This window comes from Mauremys reevesii, linkage group 4 (genome assembly GCF_016161935.1).
Source record: "Mauremys reevesii isolate NIE-2019 linkage group 4, ASM1616193v1, whole genome shotgun sequence".
Taxonomy (NCBI): domain Eukaryota; kingdom Metazoa; phylum Chordata; order Testudines; family Geoemydidae; genus Mauremys; species Mauremys reevesii.
The window spans coordinates 145,368,323-145,380,949 of record NC_052626.1 but is presented as its reverse complement, the minus strand read 5'-3'; the positions used below and the strand labels follow the sequence as shown (position 1 = coordinate 145,380,949).

Genomic DNA, 12,627 nt, shown 5'->3' with positions numbered 1-12,627 from the left:
CACAAACAGGATCCCAGGGGAGAGTTGTGCCTGATCACGACGTCTCGCCATAGATTCAATGAGTAAGTTACTGCAACCCTGCTTAAAAAGTTTATTTATTAATAAACCGGTGAGGAGATGGAGGGTCCTCATGCGGCTCCCTCTGGGGATTGTCAGAATTGGCCAGTCATCCAGGGGTGGGTGGAAGCTTCCTGGTGTCCAAGTGCTCCCGGGATAAGAAAAAGGCTGTTTTGCTGCAGGCTCCGTGTGAGGGTCTGTCAGGTTTAGGGGAGGAGGTTACAAGTCTTAAAAGCAAAGTGGAAACTTTGCAGCAAATTGCTGAAGAACAGAGCACAGTAAATCATCACAACGTGCTGGCAGTCAGAATGGCTGAAAAATCTATGGACGATTTTAATCATCCTAAGTCAAAGAACCTGACCCTCAAGGGTCAAGTAGATGCCTTAAAGCAAACTTCTTGTTTCCCGGCCCCCATCTCTCTCTCTCTCTGCCTCCCCTCCTGCCCGCCCCCTCTCTCACACTTTTGGTTTTCTGAAGTTTTAATGGATGGTACTTTGGATTCTTAGTGAAAAGTTCGTTTGGACAAAGCACAACAGAAGTCTGCTGCATTTCATTAAAAAAATTTAAGTAAAATGTCCATGGGTGACCATGGGGACAAATGTTTTACTGCCTTTTTAAAGAATCCCAAGGTAAAGGATGCACAGGGTAGGGCAGCTGTGTTGCACAGATTTACTGGGTGGCTATGTTGTTACAGGCAAAATGTACCCCTTAAAGAATTGTATGCACAAGTAATTTAAAGTGAATGAAGAGTTACAAGTAGCCTTTATAAAAATTAATACTACAAAGTTTGGAAGGAAGTAAACGGTTGGGCGTTGTAAAAATGCTAAAAGGTAACAGTTGTTGTGTTATAAAAGTGTAACCCCCATGGAAATTACCTAGATTCCTGGGGCTCTGTCTTCTGGCAGCTCAGGGAGGGGGAGCCAAGGCAACCAATAAGGAGTGAGATGCCCCTCCCAGGGAGCTCAGGAAAGGGGAGAAGCCATTTCAGAGAGGCTGGAGCCCGCCAGGGCAAGGGCAGGACTGGCTGTATGGGGAGCTGGTGAGTCCCAGGCCTGCATGCAGGGTTCCCCCTGGGAACTGGCCTCTAGAGACCTGACAGCAGATCCCTCAGCTGGGCTTTTCCTTCTCCACTGATGATTCCCAGTTTGTAGAATTTTGCTGGGAAACTTCCCCAGCCAGGCTGAGTTCGCCCCCCAGCTCCCTCGGGGAGACCAGTCACCACATGGTCAGCTCTGCTCTGGCTGCTAGTCCAGGGCTGCTGCCTGCTGGGAGTGTGTCTGGACGCTGGGCTAGGAGACGATGACAATTTGGATTTTAGTGTAGTTGTGTAACCTGCACCTTGAGCCCTGCACCCCTTTGGGGTGAGGGGAAATCCTGGGACTGACGCAGCCTGACGAGGATCCCGGCCTGCAGAGATCAGCCCCTCTGCAGTGACCCAGGAGTCCAGAGTCATCTCTGAACCTGAGGATCATTGGTGGAGTTTGTGAGGGCACCATCTTTTAGTTAGTCAGGCAGGGAATTTGTTTTGGGGGCTCCCTACTCCCTCAACTGTGTCCTCAAGCCAGGAAGTGAGGGTCTGGGGATTTTACAACCTGCTGTATATTAAACCTATGGAGGGATTTATACCACCTTCTCCCACTTGTGAGTCCATTGGGCTGTGACAGGTAAGGGGATTCTGTACCTCTGGCCGGGAGGGATTTTCTGTTACTGCATACATAACGGCTGTTACCCTTCCCTTTATATTTATGACACCATATTTATAAATTCGGTGGCTAACCCATTTATGAACTGCCTTCTCTTTCTCCTCGTAGCATAATCCATGGATCATGCTATCAGGCTATCTGGAGCCAGGGCCTCCAGCCTGAATGCCCCTCCGTTAAGTGTGCGAGAAGGAGGAGAGCCTGGGCCCTGCTTTGAAGAGAGTGGGGGAGTGTTGGTATATGTGAGGGTTAACAAACAGACATGGGAAGCTGCTAATGTTCTGACATGGCATTGGGGGACAAAGGTGTAAGAAAGCTGTAGTTCTTTGTTTAATAAATAAGTTGCCATATTTTCCCTTCCCCGTTGCTTGTAAAAATGAATAAGAATGCAGCTGCATGAGAAATGTAGCTGTCGAATAATTCCCTTCATATGAAAGAAGGTAAAAGAAATGTTATGTCCTCCTCCCTTCCTTTCCCACCTGCATAAACAAGCTCTGGCTTATGACCCCTTCCCCTCTCCCCTGAGAATTGCTGGGAGATTTGTCAGGGATATTTGTGGCAACAGATTGTTGCCAAGAAATATATTTTCAAGGTCAAAATGTCTGTGTGATATGCGTCATGCTGTGCACAATAGGTAGTGTGGGTTTACTAACAGAATGACTGTTTTTATTACTTAATAAGGGTTTTTGGGGTGTTCTAACACATGTAGGTGTGTACATACTAATTTAAACAAAAAGAATGTGCTGTAATTAATTCAGTGTTTACTTGACAATTCAGTCATTTACAATCTGGCCAGTAAAATGAATACCACGATCACTGATGATACTCACAGGTATGCCAAACCTTGGAATGAAATCCTTAAGCAAAATTTTCACAACGGACTTGGTGTCTGCCCTTCTGCAGGGGAAGGCTTCAACCCAGCTTGAAAAACATCAACTAATACTAACATATACTCATAGTAACATCATTTAGACATTTGAATAAAATCAATCTGAATATTTACAAAAGGACCCCAAGGGATGTGCTGCTTTTCTAGCTTTAACTGCTTTTCCAATATTATGTTGCTGACCCTCCTCCCTCAGTGAGTCTCCAGGAAAGGCAGATCAGCACTGTATGTGGCCAACACTGTTACAAGCATTGCGAAGCATTTTGGGGAGGGTCAAAGGTGTGTGAGTGGAAAGTGGAAGTTTCCTTTGCAGGTATGAGAGGCCAGGGCGGGGAAGAGAAGAAGAAGAAGAAGAAAGGGTAAGAATGGTGTCCCTAGCCTCTGTTCGTCAGAGGATGGAGATGGATGGCAGGAGAGAGATCATTGCCTGTTAGGTTCACTCCTTCAGGGGCACCTGGCATTGGCCACTGTCGGTAGACAGATACTGGGCTAGATGGACCTTTGGTCTGACCCGGTACGGCCTTTCTTATGTTCTTATGTTCTTAAGAAAGAAGCAGCAGAGAACGAATGCATTCAACACTGCAGCTAGCAAACTCAGTCCGAAGACAAGACGCTCGCTCCCGCCCAAGGACACTGCTTATAGCCGAGACTTGGCTGACAGCCGAGAAAGACAGGGGCTTGAATGTGCCCGAAAGAAATCCAGCTGCACAGGCCTGCAAAATAGCAAGGCCAGCAGGAAGAAAAACAGACTACAGAGATGGAAAACACCCAACGACCAGGAAAATCAAAATTAGGTGCATACCAATCTCGTTAACTGCAGCAATCATCCCCCCTCTCCACATGTGTGCCATCCCGTGGTGCACCGAGCAAATAGGGCAAGAGCACCTGAGGCACAACCAGGCGGCCATCCAGGGACCACCAAAGGTGATCAGGGTGTAAAGTGCACCCAGCAGCACTCCAAGAACATTTCTCAGCTTTTGGCACAGCCTCGGTCACGTATATTAAAACCTTAATATTTTCTGATAGTATCCAAACCACTTTGTATTCCAAGTTGGATAAAAAAAAGTATCCGTGTTTAGCTCTAACCCTTCCATTTGTTTTGAACTAGGCTGTCCTGTAGAAAACTAAACACAACAATTCTAGCCATAAGACAAAACACCTGTAATCGTGTGTGACTGGGGCTCGACCCTCTCCGAGGGGCGGAGGGGAGCCACACCGACTCACTACACCCCGTCTGGTCCGGGCAGGTCCCCGGTGTTCCTGGGCGACAAACACAAGGTCCCAAGGCGCGGGCCCTCTGGCTCGGGGCTGCGCAACAATACAGAGTCAAAGGGGCTCAGGCCCTCTGCTTCAGGGCTGAGCAAACAATCAGTAACCCAAAGTTCAGGGAGCTCAGGCCCTCTGCTTCAGGGCTGAGCAGCGGTACAGTTTGAAGGGGCCCAGCCCACGGTTCGGGCAGGGCACCAAACACAGAGTCACAGCGCTCAGACCCTTTTGGCTCAGGGCTGAGCAAAGCACAATCAATAACCCCAAAGTTCAGGGAGCTCGGGCCCTTAGGCAGGGGCGGAGCAAACAGACAGTTCAGTAACTAGGCCCAGGCCCTGGATCAGGGTGGGGCAACAAACAGTTGAGTACATAGGCCCAGGCCCTTACGCCTGAGCGTTGGGGTGAGGGGGAGACTGCCACCCGTGAGTGGGGTGGCAGGGGGGAGGCAGGCCCACCCACTCCACTGCATCCAAGCCCAGGGCCCTAGCAGCGGCTATCACCGCTGCTCGGTCAGTGGGGGTCCTGACCAAAACACACTGACATAGGTTCAGGTATGTCTGCAGCCTGACTGGGGTCGGCTACCCCCAGTCTCCCCATTAGGGCCTACCTGGTCCGTGGTGTCGGTCTCCGGCCAGGCCTCCAGCATGGGCTCCTCTCGGCCAGGGCTTGGAGGCAGGTCCAGCAGTTCCTCGGGGAAATCCGGCCAGGCGTGCTCCGGCGGCTCCTCTGGGTAGCAGCAGGGGCAAGGAGGGTCCGGTGGCTCCTCTGGATAGAAGGCACAGGGAAGCTCTGGGGGCTCCTCCAGGTAGTGGGTGCGGGGAAACTCCGGGAGTTCCTCCAGGGAACGGGCGCGGGGAAACTCCGGGAGTTCCTCCAGGGAACGGGCGCGGGGAAACTCCAGCCAGTCTGGGCGGCTGCCCTGGGTCCCGGAGGTTTCCCAGTCTCGAGCTCCCTGCAGCACGTCTGCTCTCTGCGGCGGCTGGCTCCTGAGTGAGCTCTGGCGGCCGGCTTTTATACTTCCTGTCCCACCCCTTGACTTCCGGGGGCGGGAACAGGCAACAGTGGCTCCGCCCACTTCAGTGTCTGCAAGGGCGCTCCCTCCGCTGGGCAGGAGGGGAGCCACACCGACTCACTACACACCACAAGGACATAGAACACAGTTTCTATTGTGCCAGTAAATGCATAGTATGTTGGATTGCTCTTCCGCTGGCATTAGCTTTCTCTAATTTTCTAAAAGACAAAAACATATTTCTACCCCTTCTGGGGCGATCAGTCCTTGTTTAAAATATTTCTTTCTTATACAAATACCCTCGCTGATTGCAGGCAAAACAGAGGAATTACCCCCATATTTTTCTGTGTTTGTTTCATAGGCAGGCCAGGTTTCAGTGGCTTATATCTTACCAATTAGGTAATTTGCATTAGCACACAGACGCTTTCTGGCTCACTTTTAGATCCAGAGCCATTCACAGGTTAAAACCTTTTACTTAAAAGGGACACATTGACTTTTACCAGAGTTCTGATTGCCTGTTACCTTTAACTCCTATTTTCAAAAACACACAGTAATCCAAAAAGGAAAACACCACCTATTGTAGCCCCTTGGAGCCTAATAGGATTTTAATTAAGTAGCATTGCATATTTGCATTTTCCTCACCCCTTTTACAATATATACCACACATGTTCTTTTCCTTCGCATTCCTTTTATACATTTGGGGTGGTTAAATTCCAATAGACACCTGTATGTTTTTTCTAATCCAACTAAAGTGTTCATAGTCAAATGCTTTTAATTAAATAGTCTCTTTGCCTGGATTTATTTACAGACATTTCTTTGGAAAATGGCCCAGTTTTCCTTCAGAATGGCTGCAAAGAAACCAAGAATGAGGCTTACCACCTCGACAGAACGCACGGCCAATTGGTGTTTTAACTGTTCAGTTTTCTCTTGTTGTCAGGTACACATCTCTTCCCTTTTCCCCAACTCCTCTTACTGCCCGGTCCTGCTACGACCGGGGGTAGACCCACTTCCAACCTTTTTTAAATTTTTTTCATACTCACAAACACGCTGCCCAGGCCCAGGGGTAGGAGAGACAGAGAGAGGGGTAGATGGGGGGTTATCCTGTGGAAGGGTTGTCCAGAGGTACGCTGCAAAAAATCTCCAACTTGCTTCTGCTCTTGGGTTTTTTCACCCTGGGGTCTCTCTTGCTCAGTATTCCAGTCCAAACCAGCTGCCTGTGGCTTCTTCAGCATCCCCAAACCACACCGGCTCCAGGGTCGCAAAGGCAGACTGTTGGGTCTCACTGGGCGGCCAACCTTTGCAAATGTAATCTCAGTCCTGGAACTTGTGTTGCCTTTGTTTTGCCTCTGTCTATATTTTTCACAGCCAGCTGGGTTTTTTTGGTGCTTGGCATGGAGAGCAAGACAGATACTGTTGATTCCAAAATTGTGGAAGAAAACAGAGTCTTCACTCTCAGGTTGATTGCAACAAGTGAGAGACACTTTATTTTCCTGACACTTGCAAGGGAAGAGTACACCCGGACAGGGTTTCCCCTGTCCCAGGCAGGTCGCCGTTAGATAAACAATTAGGGCAAGCATTTATACCTTTTGGTACAGACAATAATAATCAACAACCGCATCTTGTTTATACAGATTCCTTCTGATATCTTACTTTTCTCAGCAGTTCCTGCTACAGTCTGTATTCCATTCTTATCTAACACAAGGTCAAAAAACAGTATCTCTTACAGTTTTTTCCCATTCGCTTTCCACTTGCCATGTCTTGAAATCTTGCGTTATTAGAGCTAGTGTTAGCCTGACTCTTACTTTATTCCCAGAAGTTAAGATATCTGCGTTCAAATTCCCTTTTATCCTTTTCTCTACTTCCACACCGGGGTAGGAGAACAGGCAGCTCCGAGGATCTGTCATTCCCTAACAGAACGAAGAAATACACAGAGAGGGGCTTGGGGTTTTGGTGGTCGTTTTTGTTGCCTGCTCATACTGTGTTTTAAGTAGGCTCGGGACAATGAGATTTTTAGTGGGTAATTGTCAGCAACCATCAGTTTCACCGCACACGGGTACAAACCAATGGCACAACGTGTCCGGCGATAACAATCCAAATGTTCAGCTAGACAAAGAATGAACAACGCTCCTGGAGAGCTTATTAATGACCCACCTCACTGTGTAGAAAACTGTGGCCATGCCGGTGTCCTTGGGGCAGCTTTCAGGATAATTACTTTGTACATTTCCACATGTGATGTTGACAATTTGTGGTTTTAAAGGTTATAAATAGGCTTGGCAGAATGCTATTTTTAAGTAACTTCCACAGACAGTATCAATGTTTATTTCTAACCATTTTTTTCAACTTTTTATTGATTTAAATTTTCAGTTGTTGAAAATTCCTGTGGGGATCAAACCTTAATTCTAATGACAACAGACGTTCATTTTAAAAAGGTCAAACTTTATAACTATTCATACACAAATTATTAACATCACATGTCAAAATATACAAAGTCAATTTCCTCAAATTTAACTCTAATAAATTCTCAAGCAGCATTATTCTTACTTCGCTCATCTGCAAATTTTGATTATTAGCAATGGAAATATTTTGCCAGCAGCTTCTGTGCGCGTGGTGAATACATTTTCTGAGAAAAATCCATCCTTCCAACATAGTTATAAAGCTTTAACTTTTTAATCTCAACCTCTACTGCCATTAAATCATTGTCTGACCTCCAGATATTGTCCGAACCCCTCCACACACAGACAAATTCCTACAATTGGGATAATTTAAATTGATAAAAACAGGGAAAAAAGATACTTAAAACCCATAATTTTCCACATCAAAATTTAAAATGATGGAACTTTTAAAAAATACCTAAAATAAACTTCAATGTTCTCCATCAAAATTATAAAAAGACAAAGAGAATTTGGCCAAGCCTAATTTGAGTAACGATTGGCTCTAGTTGGCACTAGGAAGCATTTTGTTGGTGGGAGGGTAGCCAGTGACCAATTTTTCTGCATCTTGGAGGTGCAACATAAGGGGCTGGGGGTGGATCTGGAGCAACCCAGAGGGAGGCGAAGCCGGGGGCATCGGAAGCAGGGGGGTTGCCAGCAGTGGCGCTCTGAGTTGGGCCAGGCCCCTCGCCCTTCACAGTGTCCTCCATCATCTGCTTGTACCGGCGCTTGAAGAAACCGAGCTGGAAGGAGACAGAGAAGGGAGATGGTGAGAGCCAGACAGACACAGGCTCATGGTGGAGGTGCAGGAGGGACGGGCTGTGGGAAACTCCGAAGGAAAGACCCTTGCTTCTTCCCTCCCAGCTGGGAGAACCACAGACCCCACCCCCAGGGCCATGGGCTGTGGGGGAGGGGTCCAAGCCCTGCCCCACTCACCTTGTAGAGGGCTGTGGTGATGAGAGCCAGCAGGACCAGGCCCCCCACGCCGCTGCCCATGATGACAAGCAGGTAGTTATAGACCTCGGAGCGCTCCACCACCGTGTGCATCTGGAGGAGAGGAGCTGTGAGATGGGGACCCAGGAGTCCTGGCACCATCACCCGCCCCTGCTCTAACACACCAGACCCCACTTCCATCCAGAGCAGGGACAGGACCCAGGAGTCCTGGCTCCAAGCTCACCCACACCCCTCTGTGCTCTAAGCCACTAGATCCCATTCAGGCAGTTCCACTACATCTCCCTCCTCTGAGCCCCCCCTTTCATCATCTCCCCCCTCACTCCCTGTGCTGCCGGCCTCACCTCGTACCGATGTGTCACTGGCACACTTGTCCCTGCCTCCTCGGTGGAGAAGTTGACGTACTTGGTCGACTCCTCGAAGCTGAGGGAGGAAAAGGATGGAAGGAACGAGAGAGATGGGAGAGTGATGGATGGGGCTGGAGAGTGGCGGTGGGTGGGGCGCTGTGCTGCTGGGAGCGGGGAAGGGGCCCAATAGGGGGCGCTCCCCCCCCCCTTTGTCTCCACACTGACCTACCTGGTGAGGATGATGAAGATGCCGTACTTGACCGGCAGCTCCGCCCGGTGCTCCATGCGCTCAGTGATGGGGCTGCCATTGTCACTGAGGGGAGGGGAGGGCAAAGGGGAGAGATGTGAGGAGACGCAGGCAGGTAACTGTGCAGGGAGGCTGCACCACATGCCACTGCCCTGCCCTGCTCTGTGCATGGCCCCCTCCCACTGCCCCCACCCCCAGTGGTGGATTAGCCAATGAAGCCCATGCCCAGGGCCCCCAGCCAATTGGGGGCCCCCAGAAAAATAGGTGCCCCATCATCCCAACCCACTCCACCAGTCCAGCATTCCTGCCAGTCCCTGCAGCCCTACCCCATTCCCTGGGTGGAGCGCTGGGAGAGCAGGCGCGGGGGGAGGGAATGCAGGCAGAAAGGGTGGGGAGGGGCCCCCACTTGCTCTGGCCCAGGGGCCCCACAAAACCCTAATCCACCCCCCGGCCCTGCCCAGCCCCCTCACCTGCTGGCCTTGGCCGTGATCTGCAGTCTGTCCCCAGGTCGGCCTCAGAGGAGATGTCGAAGGTGGTGACGAAGACGGCCTGGAAAACACGGCGGGGGGGTGTGAGAGTCAGGGCCTGGGGAACTGCCAGAGACTGCGGGGGCGGGGCAGGCACAGGGGATCAGGGGGGCTGTTGTATGAACTTAGATGGAATAAATGGGCTCAGGGAGACAAATGTGTTAACATGACCTTGTCCCTGGCGACAGACAGCGCTAATCCACTTCATGCCATGGCAACACCCCATTAACCATCCTATTAAGGGACAGCCCCTCCCCTGACTGCCCCGATGAGGCCTGATTTCCAGCCCCCCAGGTCTGGCCCTTGGTTTGCAGCCCCGGCAGGGCCTAACCCCAGCCCCGGAGTGACCTCAGGGCTCTGTTTGCACTGACTCGCCGGGCTCCCCGGGTGCTTTCCCCAGCACATCCCTTGTCACAGGCTGGGCTGACCCCAGGAAACTGCCCCTCTCTGCTCCCAGCTGGGCTCACACTAGGGTTACCAGCTTTCTAATTGCACAAAACCAAACACCCTTGTCCCACCCCTGCCCCAAGGCCCCTCCCCTGCCCAGCCCCTTTTCTGAGGCCCCACTGCCACTCACTCCAGCCCCCCTCCCTCAGTGGCTCTCTCCCTCCACACACTCAGTTTCACTGGGATGGGGCAGGTGGTTGGGGTGAGGACTCAAGGTGGGGATTTGAGCTCTAGGGTGGGGCCAGAAATGAGGGGTTCAGTGCTGGGGCAGGGTATTGGGATACGGTGGATGGGAGGGAGGTAGGATGCAGGAGCGGGTTCTGATCTGGACAGGGGGCTGTGATGCACGAAAGAGTTTGGGGTGTGGGCTCCGGCCGGGCGGCTCTAACCTCAGGCAGCTCCCGGTCAGCAGCCCAGCGAGGCTAAGGGAGGCTCCCTGCCTACCCTGGCTCCACACTGCTCCAGGAACAGTGCTTATTGGAGCTGCCACGGTCCCTTTTCGACTGGATGCCTGGCATCCCTAGCTCACACCTGGGGAGGTCACAGGCCAGGGCTGAGGCCAGGGCCCGTCCCTACCTCAGCTCCACTCCAGAAAATGGGGTGGTTGATGTGGCAGGTGCTGTTCCTCTGAGTCTGCTCCTTGGAGCCTACGGCCGAGCTGCACTTAACAGCCACGGCCCTCCTGTTAGACTGAGCACAGGGGACCAGCCAGTGAGAGTCGTAGCTCACAGCACCCCCTGCTGAGCCATTCCTCTGCCCCCTGCAGCACAGCGCCCCCTGCCGAGCTCCCTGCCTGCTCCCTGCAGCACAGCGCCCCCTGCTGAGTCCCCCCCGCCCACTCCGTGCAGCTCATTACCCCCTGCCAAGTTCCCCACCCACTCTCTGCAGGTCAGCACCCCCTTTAAAGCCCCCAAACCCGCTCCTTGCAGCACAGAGTCCACTGCTAAAGCCCCTGCCTGCTCCCTGCAGAGAACCCCACCCATTCCCCACAGCTCAGCACCCCTGCTGATCTCCCTGTCGACTCCCTGCAGCACGGCACCCGCTGCTCAGCCTGACTCTCATGCCTGGTGTATGTTGAGGTACGTGGAGCAGCAGGACCCGGCGGTAGGACAGCGGGGCCGGGTAGAAGAACTGCACCATGGTGCTGTAGGAATTCTCCCCACGGTTCTGGATGGAGACGGTGGTGTTGAGTTCAGGGGTGACCCCCACCACCAGGGTGCTCAAGCTAAGGGGGGGGGGGGAGAAAGGGGTGAGCTTCCTCAGGGCAGTGCCCTGGCTGCTCTGTGAACTTCTTCTAGCAGTGCCCAGCTGGGGACCCCAGCGCTGTGAGCTTCCAGTGGTGCATCTTCCCCACAGCAGTGCAGCCTGTGACACTACACCCCATATTCTTCACAGAGCAGGAGGTAGGGGGAGGGATAGCTCAGTGGTTTAAGCATCAGCCTGCTAAACCCAGGGTTGTGAGTTCATTTCTTGAGGGGACCACTTAGGGATCTGGGGCAAAAATCAGTACTTGGTCCTGCTAGTGAAGGCAGGGGGCTGGACTTGATGACCTTTCAAGGTCACTTCCAGTTCTAAGAGACTGGTATATCTCTTATTATTATATTGTTGTGATATGAATATGGCATAACTAAGTTGTATTTTATGCAAGATGGGTCATGTGCAGTATCACTAGAAAGATGATGATTTACTGAACATGATTGTTCTATTTGTATGCATGTATCATTTCTGTATCTGAAGTTAGGAATATTGACTATGTAACAATTACAACTGGGTTTGCACTGGGGGAATGCCCACCAGACAAAATGCAATCAGTCTGGCTGATTAGTCAATCTGTCATTAGGAAGAACAATAGGACTTTGAAGATGCTAATCTCCCACCTTCCTGGGAAGTCTTCTGGAGGAGTTATGGCTGCTTTGACACTGCAAAGTCATGTGATCATGTCTCCTGGTACTGGACTCCATTTTAAAATGCTAGTATTTTCCCACAAATAGGGCGTGGAGATCAAACAAGGAAACAAAGGATTCTCGCCACATGTAAATCCTATATAAGGCAGGGAAGTGAGTTAATCAGGGCTGGTTCTTCCCTGAATCCCTGCCCAAGCTGCTGCTGAAAACATCTAAGAGTGATCTGGGGAAGAAAGGACTGGACTCAGGCTAGAAGGTGTCTGGTCTGTGAAAAGAATATCTGGGGCTCTAAGCTGCAAGCAAGAGCAGTTTGTCTACAAGAAACTCTGCAACCTGCTTAGAACAACATTTAAGTTGAGAAATTACTGCTTGTAGCTAGTTTCTTTCGTGTATTAAGCTTCGTTTGCGAGTTTGTTTTATTTGCTCAGTAATCTGCTTTGATCTGTTTGCTATCCCTTATAATCACTTAAAATCTGTCCTTTGTAGTTATTAACATTGTGCTTGTTTTTTCTAAACCGGTTTGTACAATTTATAACTAGGGGGCAAAAAGCTGTGCAGATCTTCCTCCGCATTGAGGGAGGGGGTGATTTTCATGAGCTTACGCTGTACAGTTTTCTGTGCAGTGCAAGACAATACGATTTTGGGTTTACACTCCTGAGGGTGTGTGTACTTGAGTGATGGGCAATTCCCGAGCTCAGTCATCCCACGCAGAGCTGATCTCAGTGCCTGTGTCTTTCTGCAGCTGGGTGTGTCCCTACCTGTGTGTGTGCTGAAGGCTGGAGGGCCTGGCTCCGCAGAACAGTGATAGGGAGCCCAGACTGGTGGAACCGGCAGGCTCAGTGGTTCCCCAGTACATC

General features: G+C 50.9%; 1 pseudogene; it reads left to right on the top strand.

The window, feature by feature from the left end:
• LOC120403128 overlaps positions 1–12,627 on the top strand; it is a 93,786-nt pseudogene that overhangs the window by 30,104 nt on the left and 51,055 nt on the right.